The sequence below is a fragment of the Panthera pardus genome, unplaced genomic scaffold (genome assembly GCF_024362965.1).
Source record: "Panthera pardus isolate Hobbes unplaced genomic scaffold, ASM2436296v1 HiC_scaffold_25, whole genome shotgun sequence".
Taxonomy (NCBI): Eukaryota; Metazoa; Chordata; class Mammalia; order Carnivora; family Felidae; genus Panthera; species Panthera pardus.
The window spans coordinates 79,609,309-79,622,914 of record NW_026526821.1 but is presented as its reverse complement, the minus strand read 5'-3'; the positions used below and the strand labels follow the sequence as shown (position 1 = coordinate 79,622,914).

The 13,606-nt window shown below is 46.8% G+C and overlaps 1 long non-coding RNA gene across 2 annotated transcripts in view; it reads right to left on the bottom strand.

The window, feature by feature from the left end:
• LOC109257162 (uncharacterized) overlaps positions 1-13,287 on the bottom strand; it is a 119,692-nt gene extending 106,405 nt beyond the window's left edge. Inside the window, exon 1 of one of the 2 annotated variants that reach the window (XR_002075918.2) lies at positions 13,078-13,287. This is a non-coding gene — a long non-coding RNA (uncharacterized LOC109257162). Of the gene's footprint in view, positions 1-1,134; positions 1,303-13,077 lie in introns of those variants that run through there. The other variant, XR_008417862.1, reaches the window with a different exon arrangement.
• Between the last annotated feature and the right edge of the window lie 319 nt (positions 13,288-13,606).

Genomic DNA, 13,606 nt, shown 5'->3' with positions numbered 1-13,606 from the left:
CTGTCCTGACTGAGCCATCCAGGCACCCCTAAATTTCTTATTATAAATCACAATATTACAGGACTACACATGCCTCACCTGTAAACCAGGGATAATAGCCTACAGACACTACCAAGTTCTTGGGAGGATTACAGGAGATAGTCCTTGGGAAAACATCTGCCAGATGCCTGACATGCAACACAGTTCAATAAAAGCCAATTGAATCTGAGATTCTCAATCCAGGTTATTGCTCCTTGGTTTCCCAATCTGTAAAATGAACATAATATAACAGTACCACCTCCCAGTCTTAAAGTGAGGAGTCAGTTTTGATAGCTCTCTGATCACTGGATAAATGTCTTTCAAACCAGTCTCAGAGACCATTCCTGCAAGAACTAAGTAAGTGTGTGAAGTGCTCCCTGCTCTTTATAAATACCTGGCTAGGAGAGATCAGAAACTCACACACAGCCTCCCTACAGGTCGGGCTTACAGGCCCCGAGGTCCTGTATCAGTGCCCTAGGACTTCTTGCCTCCTTGCAGTCTGGGGACTAGGCCTGCCTCCTTCTCATCAGGCAGCTGGTCTACCCACCTCTCAAGGAAACCTGCATGTACAGAGGACTCGGGCTCAAAACCCTTTTATGGCTCCCCCATGGATAAAACACATAGGCCTTTTTTGTTTCATGGGTTTCACAGATAATGATTATAGGAAACACAGGATAGTAAGAACAGCAAACCTGGGGAAGTTACAAAGTCCTTCTAGTCTGGTCCCTGACTTTCTGGGAATAGGAAGTGTTACTCCTGAAGACTATAGTGATGCCCAGGGCTTTTATATTGAATATAGGACTCAGACACAAAGAAGTGAGTCACCAATGGAGAGATTTCAGCCAGTGCCAGTTGCCTGTAAGGAAAGGCAGAAGGGGGACAGGTGGCTCCCACTTCTCATGGAGGACACCCAGTGAGTGAATTTTACTGCTACAGAGATGCCCAAATCCCTTCAGGTCCCCACTGAAGACAGCCCAGGCAACTGGTGATCTCCGGTGGCCTGGCCTGTTTTCTGGAGATGGTAGGTCGGACACACAAGGCAGACTTGTCAGCCTTGATTCAGAGAAAATGAGGAGAAAACTGAGCCAAGAAGTACCTTCACCAAAAGTGGTTTACCTGAAATACTCCCGAAAATGAGTCATGAAAAGAAAGCAGAAAAACCAGTGAGATGCATAACCAGGTTCTCTTTTCCATTTTGCAGAGCAGGGCAAAGTCGTGGCAAGCGATGCCAGTGGAGGGAGCATGGTCTGCAGAGGGCCTCCGCTCGAGCAACCTGCACCCCTCCACCACCACTCTAAGCCACTGGCAGGGGTTAAGAGGGGAAACCGAAACTGTGCGCGAGCAGGAAAGCCCCTACAGGAAGCCAGCCGTTGGTCCAGGTTACTAGGGCAACTGGCAGATGCTCTTCTCCCTTGAGAGAGGATGGAGGCCAAGAAAGACCCTGCCCTGGTGGCCCAAATAAGAGCACCTCACCTGTGACGGCATCAAATAACAGCACTTCCTGTGCGTTTCCATCTCACTTAACCCACCTCTTGAGGGAGTCAGGTCCAGGGGATTATACCCATTTGACAGGTGAAGAAACGGAGGCCTTGAGGCCTTAAGTAACTTGCCTAAATTTACATAACTAAGAAGTACTCAGATCCAACCAGAGTCTTTAAACCCTAAGTTCAGTGTACATTTCCCCTACGCAGCCTGTCAAGTCATTGGCATGTGATTTTTTTTTTCAAGAGCTCTCACAACTATGAGTGCACACATTCTAGGGGAGAAATACAAGGCACGGCTTAGTCCCCTCGCCATCTCCGTATCACAGGTGAGAAGTGGCAACGCGAGGAGGTGGGACTAGCAACAGCGGCATGGCACCGTGTGACTGGCCAACACCCTGACCAACACTTGAATACAGCACTTTCCCCGTGACACCAGCTGGCTGTTTTCCCCTCACCACATCTGGAAAAAATGACTCAGGTGACAGTGGGCTACTCCTGTCATCCTCACACATGGAAGACGCCACGTCGTTTATGAAGCACTTCAAAGTGGGAACATTTGCCCTGGCTTTCCCCCAGGGCTTTATTAAGTAAAGGTCATGATGTTTGTTAAAATTTGAGCGCACGCGTGCTGGCTCACAGGAAAGGTCAAGATAAGGTTGATTTTTGGAGGCCTCTCTGCAGGTAGGCACGAATCCCACCCACACCCAACCCTTGTTAGATAATAGGACTCGGAAGCTCCAGCTCTCCGCTTCCTGGCTGGCTTTTGTGAGCTCTGAGTCTGATCTCACCCACCTGAGGTCTGTGCTGCAGAACATTCCAACCCCTGAAGTAAGGCAGGAACGAAGAAAGGCTCGGGCCCGAAGACGATTTCCAATTTCCCTCTGGAATGGCCATTTTTCTGGCTGTAAAGAGAAGTCTCTGATCCTAACCCACAGAGGATCCCACAACCGTTCCTCATTCTCTATGGCTCTTGATTCTGGATTCAAGGCCCTGAGGGGGCCTAAAGTCCCTCACCTGGTCAGTGCACTAGGCTCTGGCTCAGGCATTTGGCTTCCTTCTCTGCCCAGAACAAAGAAGTCGGCAACAGCCACAGCAGCTTCTCCAAAGCAGTAATAGGAAATATTTCTCCTAAGCCTACCCGTTCCGGTCTACCCTTGTCCCAACAGGTGATATTTGTAGAGGTGGTACGGTGGTGGGGAGCTGGGTTGAAACTTTAATTGGCCTTGAATCGTCCATGGTTCCTGCATTTGTCAAGTGGTTAAAATGTTCTGGGAGACCCCAGGTAGGTGGGAAAAGCAGCAATATTTGCCCTTCTCTGTTAGGGGACTGCCCCTAACAGAAAGGGGTGCTCTCACTCTCAGTCATCCTGTAGCTGGCAAAGAAGAGTGCTTTGGGCTGGGGGAGGGAAGGATTTCCTCCTGTCTCTGGGGAGTGTGCAGGTCTGGAGACTGCTGCTGGTGGGGGCTGAGGTGGCCCCTGCCAGATGGAGGCCAGTCACTTCTCCTCTGAGGCAGATGGAAATTACTCTCCTCAGCCTGCTTTCTTTCCTCCCCAGTCAGTGGAGCCTGGCTTCAGATGGGCTGAGGGGGGAGAGAGGGCCGTGTCCTCTTCCTGAGGCCTGGCAGTCACCAAGTCTCTAAGTGTCGTGAGCTACAGAGGCAGAATCGTGGCAGTAAGACGAGTGGAAGATGAGTAAGAGCGCATGTCAGGCTGTGCCCCAGAAACTCTCAGAAATCCTGGGCCCCAAAACTCTATGTTTGGGTGCAGGAAGGCAGTCTAATTTCATTTTAGAGAGAGAGAGAGTTTCAACATAGCTTATTGGCAACAATAACTCATATCACAGATGAAGAAATTGAGGGTTGGAGGACTTGAAAGAAAAAGAGGGAGACCGATGCACCGGCTGACTGTGAGGAGGTCTGTGGCCTGAGGGGCACATACCATCCTCTCACAGTAGCAACAACCCAGGAGACCCTGGCATCTTGTGAGTTCTTGAGAGCTGCACCTGCTTCGACTCTGGGGAAATGTGGTACAAGTGAGGCCAGAGCACACAACCTCCTTCAGGCCCACACTCCTTAAAGTAATCAAAAAATGAATTGTTAAAAAAAGATCAAAAGTTAACCAGAGGCAACCAAATATGGAAAATAGTACAACCACATAAGACTTAAAAAGTGTCAAGAGGAAAGAAACAGAGGATCCCAGAATGGAAATGTTCTTTGTATACCCCCCCGCCCCCCACACACACCTGCAGCTGAATGAGAGAAGAAGGTTAAAAAATAAGATGCCAAGAAGGGTCACCGGCACCTCACTTTGGTACAAGAAGGGCCAAGAGGCTGCGTAGGCAATCTGGGGAAAGTCATGGAGGAATCCTGGAGAGAAGGAGTCCCTGGGCCTGTTGGGGGCCCTATGATAGAATGTCTTTTTACATCCTGGTACAGGGAGGGTACCTTTCACATGGGAGGTTTATTTCCTGCTTTCTGGGGACAAAGGTGGGGCAAGTCAGAGTGTTCTTCTGGCACTGGCTATTTCTTATGTGACTTTATTTTATTTTATTAAAAAAAATTTTTTTAATCTTTATTTATTTTTTTGATAAAGAGAGAGACAGAGTATGAGGGGGGTCAGAACAGAGAGGGAGAGAGACACAGAATCCAAAGCGGGCTCCAGGCTCTGAGCTGGCAGCACAGAGTCCAATGTGGCTCTCAAACTCACAAGTGGTGAGATCATGACCTGAGCCGGTCAGACACTTAACCAACTGAGCCACCCAGAAGCCCCTCTTAAGTGACTTTAATTTAAAAGAATCAATATGCCAAAGTGGCACATTTTGGGATGGCCTTCCCCAGACCCCCATCAAGGAAACCAGCAAGGACTGAAAGAGCAGCTGGGCTTGCCTTTGAGCTAAATGGCCAATGAACTAAAAGCCTAAGAGGTTGTGTGGCTCAACACAGCCATCTGCCCAGTGATGTGTGAAAATGGAGTCAATAGTTCTGGTCCACTAGCCTAAGCCTTGGTCTGGAGACAGTGCCTCAACCCATAGGAAAATACCGAAACCTCCCTTGAGGAAGCCCTCCCACCCAGAGCACATAAAGAAGTCCTGAGAAAGATGACTCCCATGGAAGATGAGCCACAAATAAGAATTACAAAATCTATAAGAAAGACCAACAACACTAAAGGTGGTTTTCAGACCCCCTAAACAAGAAAATGTACATTTAAGGAACTGGAGACAATCTTGAAGAGATTTTAAATAAAAATGTATATAAAACTTCAGGGAACTAAGTGAAAGAATAGCCACCATAAATAAGAACAGGTAATTATGAAACAAAAACAGGCAAATATTTTACAAAGTAGAAATATTAGAAATGAGTAATGTAGCTATTAACTTGACAAAGCCTTATTCGTGTTTTACAGGTGTATGAGTATTTTTTTTTATACCCAGTCATGCACATGTACATACGTAGAAAAAGATTTGGGAGAATATACATCAGGTGGGGAATAGTGGTTAACTCTGAGAATGGGCTACAAGTATGCATTTTCTTCTTTTAGCCTGTCTGTGTCTTTTTTTTTTCTTTTTACAGTGAACATGTAATGTTTATATCAAAAGAAAAATCAATATAAGACACAGTTTGATTTTAAAATGTTGGGGATTTGGCATGACTTCTGGCTCAGCCTATGTCACCAAGTGTAAAATAATCATGAATTAAATGACAAGAAATTAATAAAATTTTATCACATGAAAATAGTTACATGCATTTTGTGCAAATGTTTAGAGTATATTTGGGATAGTCTGCCCTCATAAAGTACTAAATGTCATACCCAAAATAATTTACTTCAAAGATAGTATAATATTGTGATTTATAATAAGAAATATGTACAGTTGAACAACATGGTGGGTAGGGGTGCCAACGCCCACATAGTTGAAAATCCATGTATATCTTTTGACTCCTCCAGTGTGGATCCCTGGTGATCTGGCAGATAGGATCTGGATTTTTCACCAGAAACTTTACTAAAAGCCTACCATTGACTCGAAGGCTTACCAATAACACAAACAGTTGATTAACACTTATTTTGTATGTTAGATGTATTATACACTGTATTCTTATAATAACGTAAGCTAGAGAAAAGAAAATTCCATTAAGAAATCATAAGGAAAATACATTTACAGCTCTGTATTGTATTTATCAAAAAAAAAAAAAAAATCCACACATAAGTGGACCGATGCAGTTCAAATCTGTACTGTTCAAAGGTCAACTGTAGTAGTGTTGATTAGGAGCCACACATCCAAACACTGGGGCTCAACCTGCTTCTCACATGGGTATCTTGTGAGGGAGGAGAAACGGAGGTTATTTGTTTAATGATGGTTAATGATTCTCCTGGGCAACATCAGCTGAGGCCACTAGAAGTAAACTGAAATGATTTAGGGGCGTCTGGCTGGCTCAGTCAGCAGAGCCTGTGACTCTTGATCTCAGGCTCGTGAGTTCAAGCCCCATGTTGGTGCAGAGATTATTTAAATAAATAAAACTTTAAAAAATAAATACGTGTGGGCTGTGCCGTGGCTGGAAGTTACAGTGGGGCAGCGGCTAAGAAGGCGGTTGTGGTGGCGGCGGCGGTGGCTGGGGCAGCGACAGAGGAAACAGAAGATGGCAGATTTTTTTAAAGGACTGACAGTCTACAACAAAAGCAACTTTAGGCGATTTCATGCTGGCTCAGTGTGCAAAGCTTCGAACTGACGTCCCTTAGTCTACCTGCCCATGTGGGAGTACCCATTTGATCAGATCATTGTGACAGAAAATATAAACATCCTTTTGTGCTACCTACATCAGCAATGGGACAAAAAGAACGCCAGTGAGTAGAGAGACCAGGAACAAGTGGACCTTGAGGGTGAGAGCTGGGCAACCCCCACCCCCACCCCCACAAGGTCCCTGACAGCCCAGACTTGCATAAGGACACTTAAGAGGACGCTTAAGACTCTCATTCCCCCACAGGTACCTCTTGTGTCTTGTCTGCTCCAAGCCTGCCCTCCTTGTGTAAGGCCCCCCACCCCCACCCCCACCCTCACTCTGCCCCCCACTGGCCCACCCACACCATACCATCCATACCACTTCCAACCTCATAGGAGCTAATGCATTTATTTTCCTTGAGTTTTTATTTATGCTGTAAAATGGGACATCAGACCCAGTAGTATGATGTTGGCAGATGCTTTTTAAAAAACAACATTGGGAGCACCTGGGTGGCTCAGTAGTTTAAGCGTCAGACTTCCGGCTCAGGTCCTGATCTTAAGGTTCCTGAGTTTGAGCCCCATGTTGGGCTTTTCACTCACAGTGAGGAGACTGCTTGGGATTCTCTTCCTCACTCTCTCCCCCTGTCCCCTCTCTCTTCTCTCTCTCTCTCTCAAAATAAATAAACAGAATAAAAAACATTGTGGTTATTCACAACCTACCTCCAGATCCCCCTCTGTGTCCACCCCCACCCCCAATTCTCCTCTCGAAAAACCAGAGCGTGTCTGCAAGGGTCTAGAGCCAGGTAGAGCCAGGGCCCTGCTGTGGCCCAGCAGCATGTGTGGGAGCCTTTCTCTCTGCTCCTACTCTCCAGAACAGGCCTTAAAGACTTGGCTGGGACCTATTCCATGCCCAGGCTTCATTCTTAATGTGTGCCAGGGTGAGAAGTCGGCATTTCCAGATCTTTCTCTTAAGTCATTTTATCATGGCCTAGTGTGTGCTCTGTGCCCACCCCCAAAAAAGTATCTTTCCTCCTTGGAAATTAACTAATTAATTAATTAATTAATTTTAAAAAATTATTTAAAGAACATAACCTAAATAAATGTTTTCCAATCCCAGTGTAATGTTCTTTCCCTGGACACAGCATCCTAAGGGAATGGGTCACAATTGCAGTGTGACAGAAAAATCTTCTACTCTAGGCCCTTGCTCATGGTTCCCTCCTTCCCTTGGCAGGACTCTGCTGTCTCATCAATACCACCACAGCTGATAAAGCCCTTCTATATTTCTCTTTGGTGCAATTCTCCTCTTTGTTTCAATGGGACCAGCAAAGGGCTTTGCTATGAGCACCAACCTGGCTGTCATCCAGACCAATGTTGTTGACTCCATACATCACTGGGACATTGGCCATTAGCAACACAGCTCCCAGGTTTTTGTAGCTGCCATCACTGCCCAGTGAGGAGATCACCGCCTATTTCAACCATGGCCTCCATTACCCCATATTGTGCCTTTATGTCAATTAGAACAAAGGATGCCCTTCCTGAAGACAATGGACATCCTCTATCAGAAACCATCATGATATTCTGGTTTTATTAGGATGCAACACTTGGCTGCCATTTGCTGCAAAGATTTGTCTCTGGTGTCTGTTATGTGAATTAGCAGAGCACAGCCCACACTCTCGGACACTCTTGGGTGATATGTCCTTCTAAAGCAGTATTCACAGCTTGCTTATATGGCTTCAAAAGAAGCACCTCTGCTCCTTCCATTTTCTTAAGGCTTCCTTGCCTCCTCCACTCAGGGCTGGGTCCGAACATATCAGCCATCAACCACCATCAACCGGGGGGGTCAGAACATATCAGCTATCAACTGCCATCCACCATCTATGGGGGAAATTCAAAAGACTCTTCTCCACAAATTTCAAACCACAGCCTTCTAAACTGAAGTGAACTTTGTGCCCACCAGGCATACTGTTAAGGAGTTAAAGTCACCTTTGTCTTTTCTCCCCCTTAGAGATCTAAACCTGCTCTTCTAGGCTCCAACAGTTAATCCTTAAAATTCTTTCCATTTCTTCTGACAGTCCCGGCACTTTCTTGTGCAAAGTGGATACCTGAAATCCTATTTGGGTATGCCCACACACATCCCTTTCCTTGTGTATAGCTGTGGTCCCAGGAGCCTCTGCCACATGATTGTGACTGATCAGACATAACTTACCCTCAGCAGCCCAATCCTGACCTGCTCCAAAATGGTCCACTTCCAGTCATGGGCCACCTGTTGTCTCCTATTCACAATGGATGCTATTTAACTGCCAAAGTCAACCCAACCCTACAATAAGGTATTTAAGCTAAACCAAGAAGCCTTTCCCTCTACATTTGCACTAGGTTAGATTTTTTTGGGAAAAGAGCAGTTTAAAGAAGAAGATATCAGGGTTCACTGAGCATCTTTATGAACAGCACTCTAGGATAGATACAGATGGGGATGCTGAGATGTATAGTCAAGGCCTCTTCATGGAAGAAGCTTTCCAATTTAGTCTGGAAGAAGAGTCACCATACTTTGCTGTTTGCTTGCCACCATCCCAGTTTACACACCCTGTCCCAGTGTAATTAGTATTTGAATCACTTTTCATTCTTAAAAATGTCATGGTTTAGAGGCGAAGAGTTTATACAGTCACCCTAGAAATAAGATGTATTCACATTAGGGGCACCTGGGTGGCTGAATCAGTTAAGTGGCCAACTTTTGATTTCAGCTCATGTCATGATCTCATGGTCATGAGACTGAGCCCTGAGTCAGCCTCCACGCTGAGTATGGAGTCTGCTTAAGATTCTCTCTCTCCCTCTACCCCAACCCCATTCCTGCTCTCTCTCTCTCAAAAAAAAAAAAAAAAAAAGGATTCACATGAAAAGAGAACTTAGAAATCCGGGTGGAACACTCTATCAAGTTCTGGGTAAAGGGCTGTCGCAATCCTTCTTAAGAGACGAAACTGAGGCTCCAGGTGTTTAAGGAGCTTCCCAGGCCCATGAGGCCTGTTGGGAATTGCTGGAACCAGTATCTAAGGCTACTTCCTTACCAGCCCCTCCACACACCCTTCCCAGCAGAGAAAATGGGGCTTCCGGAAAGTGGGGAGGAGACACATGGGGGTAAATACAACACGCCCCAATAATGTCTGTTTTCATTGCTTATAAAGACATATGAAAGGTTTTTAAATATTTTTAAGGGGGCACCATAGAGAGTGATGGATTTTAAAGCTATGAAGACTACTTGGCATTTACACATACCAAAGGTTCTCTGGATGCTGAGTGAAAAGGTGCTTAGGCTCTTTGTGAATGTGAGACAAAGAAAGAGAGAGAGAGGATACACATGTCTATCTGACTCCATTTTAGAGGCTCAAATAAATTATTTAGGAGTTTTGCCTGGGGATGCCTATCACCTGGGCTGGCCCAGTCATTTCTATACTCTGGCTCATTCCCCAGGTTTGCCCAGCTCCTCCTATGTGCCATGTTCCCAGTTCTCATCGTGCAAAGGAAAAGGGGTAAACTTTTTTATCCCCAACATCTGCCTCTATCTGAAGAGTTAATGGGATATCTGGCTTGGGTGCCTATATCCAGTTCAGTTATTTATACTTTGTGTGGTTAACCCCACCTGCATGCCCCATGCATATCTTGAGATGTCCCCCAAGCACCCTGCTGATTAAGGGGCTTTTCTGTGTGTTCTCATGTCTAATTCAAATGGCTCCTGGAAGTCTTGCAAGGGAGAGCAGGCAGTGGGGGTAGCAGGGCAGAGCCAAATTCTAAGACCCCAAGCCTTTCCCTGGGACAGGGACAGATAGGGAATTCCCCCCAGGCTAGATGGATTAATAAAGACATGCAGGCCAGCAACACCCTAGTCACTGATATCCTTTTGCAAATTGTCAAAGACTAATTTTCAAAAAGTCAAAAACATGGTACAACATGAATTAACATTGAGGATATTATGCTAAGGGAAATAAGCCAGTCACAAAAAGACGAATGCTGAATGATTCCACTTATGTGATGTATCTAAAATAGTCAAATTCGTAGAAACAAGGACCACAATGGCAGTTGCCAGGGGCTGGTGGGAGGGGACACAGGGGAGTTGTTTAATGGGTATTAAAGTTTCTGTTTTACAAGATGAAAAAGTTCTGTTTTACAACAATGTAAATATTCTTTTTTTTTTTTTTTTTTAAAGAGAGAAGGGGAGAGGGCCAGAGGGAGAGGAAAAGAATCTTAAGCAGACTCCATGCCCAGTGTGGAGCTGAATGTGGGGCTTGATCATGACCTGAAACAAAATCAAGAGTCAGACACTTAACTGACTGAGCTACCCAGGCGCCCCAACAATGTAAAAATTCTTAAAACTACTGAACTATAGACTTAAAAATCGTTAAGATGGTACATTTTATGATGTGTGGGTTTTTTCCCATATACATACACACAAACATGATTCTACAGGGAATTTTTTGACATGATGAAACTGTTCTGTAGCCTGATTGTGGTAGTGGTTGCACAACTTCTATATGGGTTAAAATTCATAGAACTGTAAGGGTGCGGGGTGGCTCAGTCAGTTAAGTATCTGCCTCTTGATTTCAGCTCAGGTCATGATCTCATGGTTTGTGGGTTCAAGCCTCATATCAGGCTCTGCACTGACAGTGTGGAGCCTGCTTGGGATTCCCTCTCTCCCTCTTTCTCTCTGTCCCTCCCCCACTCATGCTCTCTCTCTCAAAAATAAATAAATAAACGTTAAAAAATTTCATAGAGCTGTACATAAAAAGAGTCCATTTTGTTATGTGTTCATTTTTTAATTAAAAATTTAAAAACATAGTTTTCGTACAAATGTAGACTGAACATGTATCAAAAATGAATGCAATTAATTAAGCAGAGGGGCACCTGGGTGGATCAGTCAGTTAAGCATCCGACTTCGGCTCAGGTCATGATCTCACAGTTAGTGGGTTTGAGCCCCACATCGGGCTCTGTGCTGACAGCTCGGAGCCTAGAGACTGCTTCAGATTCCCTCTCTCTCTGCCCCTCTCCTGCTTGCACGCTCTCTCTCTCTCTCTCTCTCTCTCAAAAATAAACATTAAAAAAAATTTTTTTTAATTAATTAAGGAGAGAATCAACAGGATGGTAAAGCTGGTTCCAAAAAGTATAGAAGATACTAAAGTCTTTGTAGTAACTGAAAGAAAGAATACTGAAATAAGTTTGTTAAATTATATCATATAAAATAAAACTTTAGCCTTGTTTTCTACACCTTCCTTATTATTTATTTATTTATTTATTTACTTATTTTTAATGTTTCTTTATTTTTGAGAGAGAGAGACAGAGCGCGAGCAGGGGCTGGGGCAGAGAGAGAGGGAGACAGAATCCCAAGCAGGCTCCAGGCTCAGCTGTCAGCACAGAGCCCGACTCAGGGCTCGAACTCACAAACTGTGAGATCATGACCTGAGCCAAAGTTGGCCCTTAACTGACTGAGCCACCCAGGCGCCCCCTCTATGCCTTCCCTATAAAGTTGTAAAATACCCTAATCGATAGTAAATAGACAAGCTAGACAAAAGTACACACCCCTAGGAAATCAGCTAATCCCTCCAGACAGGCCTGCTGGACAATGCCTGAGCCCAGCATGACTCAAGGGCTTGCAGGAATCCCTTTGTCCCATTTCCAAATCTCAGACAATTTTTCCTAACTGTCCAGATGAAGGGAAGCAGGGAGATGTGAGGCCCAGAGCAGCACCAGGGAGGAAACAGGGAGCCGCGCTATCAGAGAAGGGATGGGCCGAGGGATGCTCAGTTGTCCTGAGGAAGCCAGCTGGTCCTCGTCCTGGTAGGGTATCAGCAGCTTCCAGGAACAGAGGCCTTTAGAGAAATGGCTGTAGGAATGAAAACCAGGAAGGGGGTTCTAGCTCCACAAGCCATCTGGATCATTCTCAGACCCGCCAGGCTCTTCCTTGCCCCAGGATCCTCGACTCCTGGCAGAGTGGCACCAGCGTGCGGCCTGGCATCTGCCCCTCCATATTTCACAGGCACCATTCTGACCTCTAGGACTTCAGGCGTACCCTCTGCCTTTCTTTTCCAGGCACTGGAAATGGAACACCTATGGGGTTTATTAACCCCATCTGCTCCGAGGTGAACCCCAGAGAAAGCCCGGAGCAGATTTGGAAGTGGCTCTGGTCTCCTCTAGACATCTCCGGCTGAATGGGAGCAGGGGTCTCGCCAGCCAGCCCTAGGCTGACATCTGAGTGCAGGTGGGTCCCTGTGACTGGCCCCACAGAATCCAGGGCTCTGGAAACTATGGCCCCTGGGCAGCTGCCGGGTCTTCCTTGGTGCGGAGGAGAAAGAGCAAAGCTGCCATGCGGGAAGGGGAAATGCAGAAAATGTGTGTGGCAGAGGGGCTCAGAGCCGGCAGAGGGAGATGAGCTGGAGCCCACAAACAAAAGGCCCTGATAAATCCAGGGTGTAAGAACAGCGACAGCCTAGGCCAGGATCCCTCCAAGGGCAGCCAGATGCCCTTTTCACACATTGATCACACTGGGGCAGCCAGAACTGGAAGCTGAATGACCTCCCGGGTAACTGTGAAGAGAACACGAGAGGGGCGATCGGTTCCCCTCTGGTGTGCGTGCCAGCCGGCCAGCCTTCTTCCCAGGCCTTAATAATTCAGGTCTGTCAACCTAGTGGGCCCCAGGCCCGCAGCAGGGCTGTGAGCCAAGGCCCACGGTTTCTGTTTCCCCGGCTGCCTCCTGCATAAACTCCTAATTCTGCCTCCCCACACTGAGCTTATAGGGCTTGGGAGTAGGTGTCAGGCCAGCAGTGTCACGGATGAGGAGACCCTCCCGGGCCACACCCACCAGCCCAGGTAGCCCCGACTGACCTTGAGCCCTGGTCTCAGCCTGCTTTGCGAACCCGCCCTGGGGGGTGCTGTTCCACAGCTCCGGTGACTGTTCTCTGGCAGCCACTACATTCCTCTCCCGGGAGGCTGGAGTCACACCTCGTTGGATACAGTTCAGGGAAGGGAAGTTCTCAGGACCTTTCCCTCTCCCTCTCCTCTTCAGGCTCCCCTCCACCTCAGCCCCCGCCCCAGCCTCCTCCATTCCCAGACCTGAGCTCACTGCTACACGGGTGGGGGAAGGGGGGGGGCAGGAAGGTGGAGGGCAGAACTCCACTCCTTCCTCTCGCTTGAGACCCCAGACTCTGTCCTGCAACTGTCAGGAAAGCCCCAGACTACTGATGTGATGGTGGGGATGGGGGGTGTCGGTCCTATGGCCTGAGAATGTGGACCAAGCAGAGAAAGATCCCATGGGACCTCATTCCCTGTGGGGAGGGCAAAAGAAGGGGTAAGTTCCTGGCATTCGTGTCAAGGGCTGAGCCAGGAAAAGTGGCCACTGAGCATCTCCACCCTA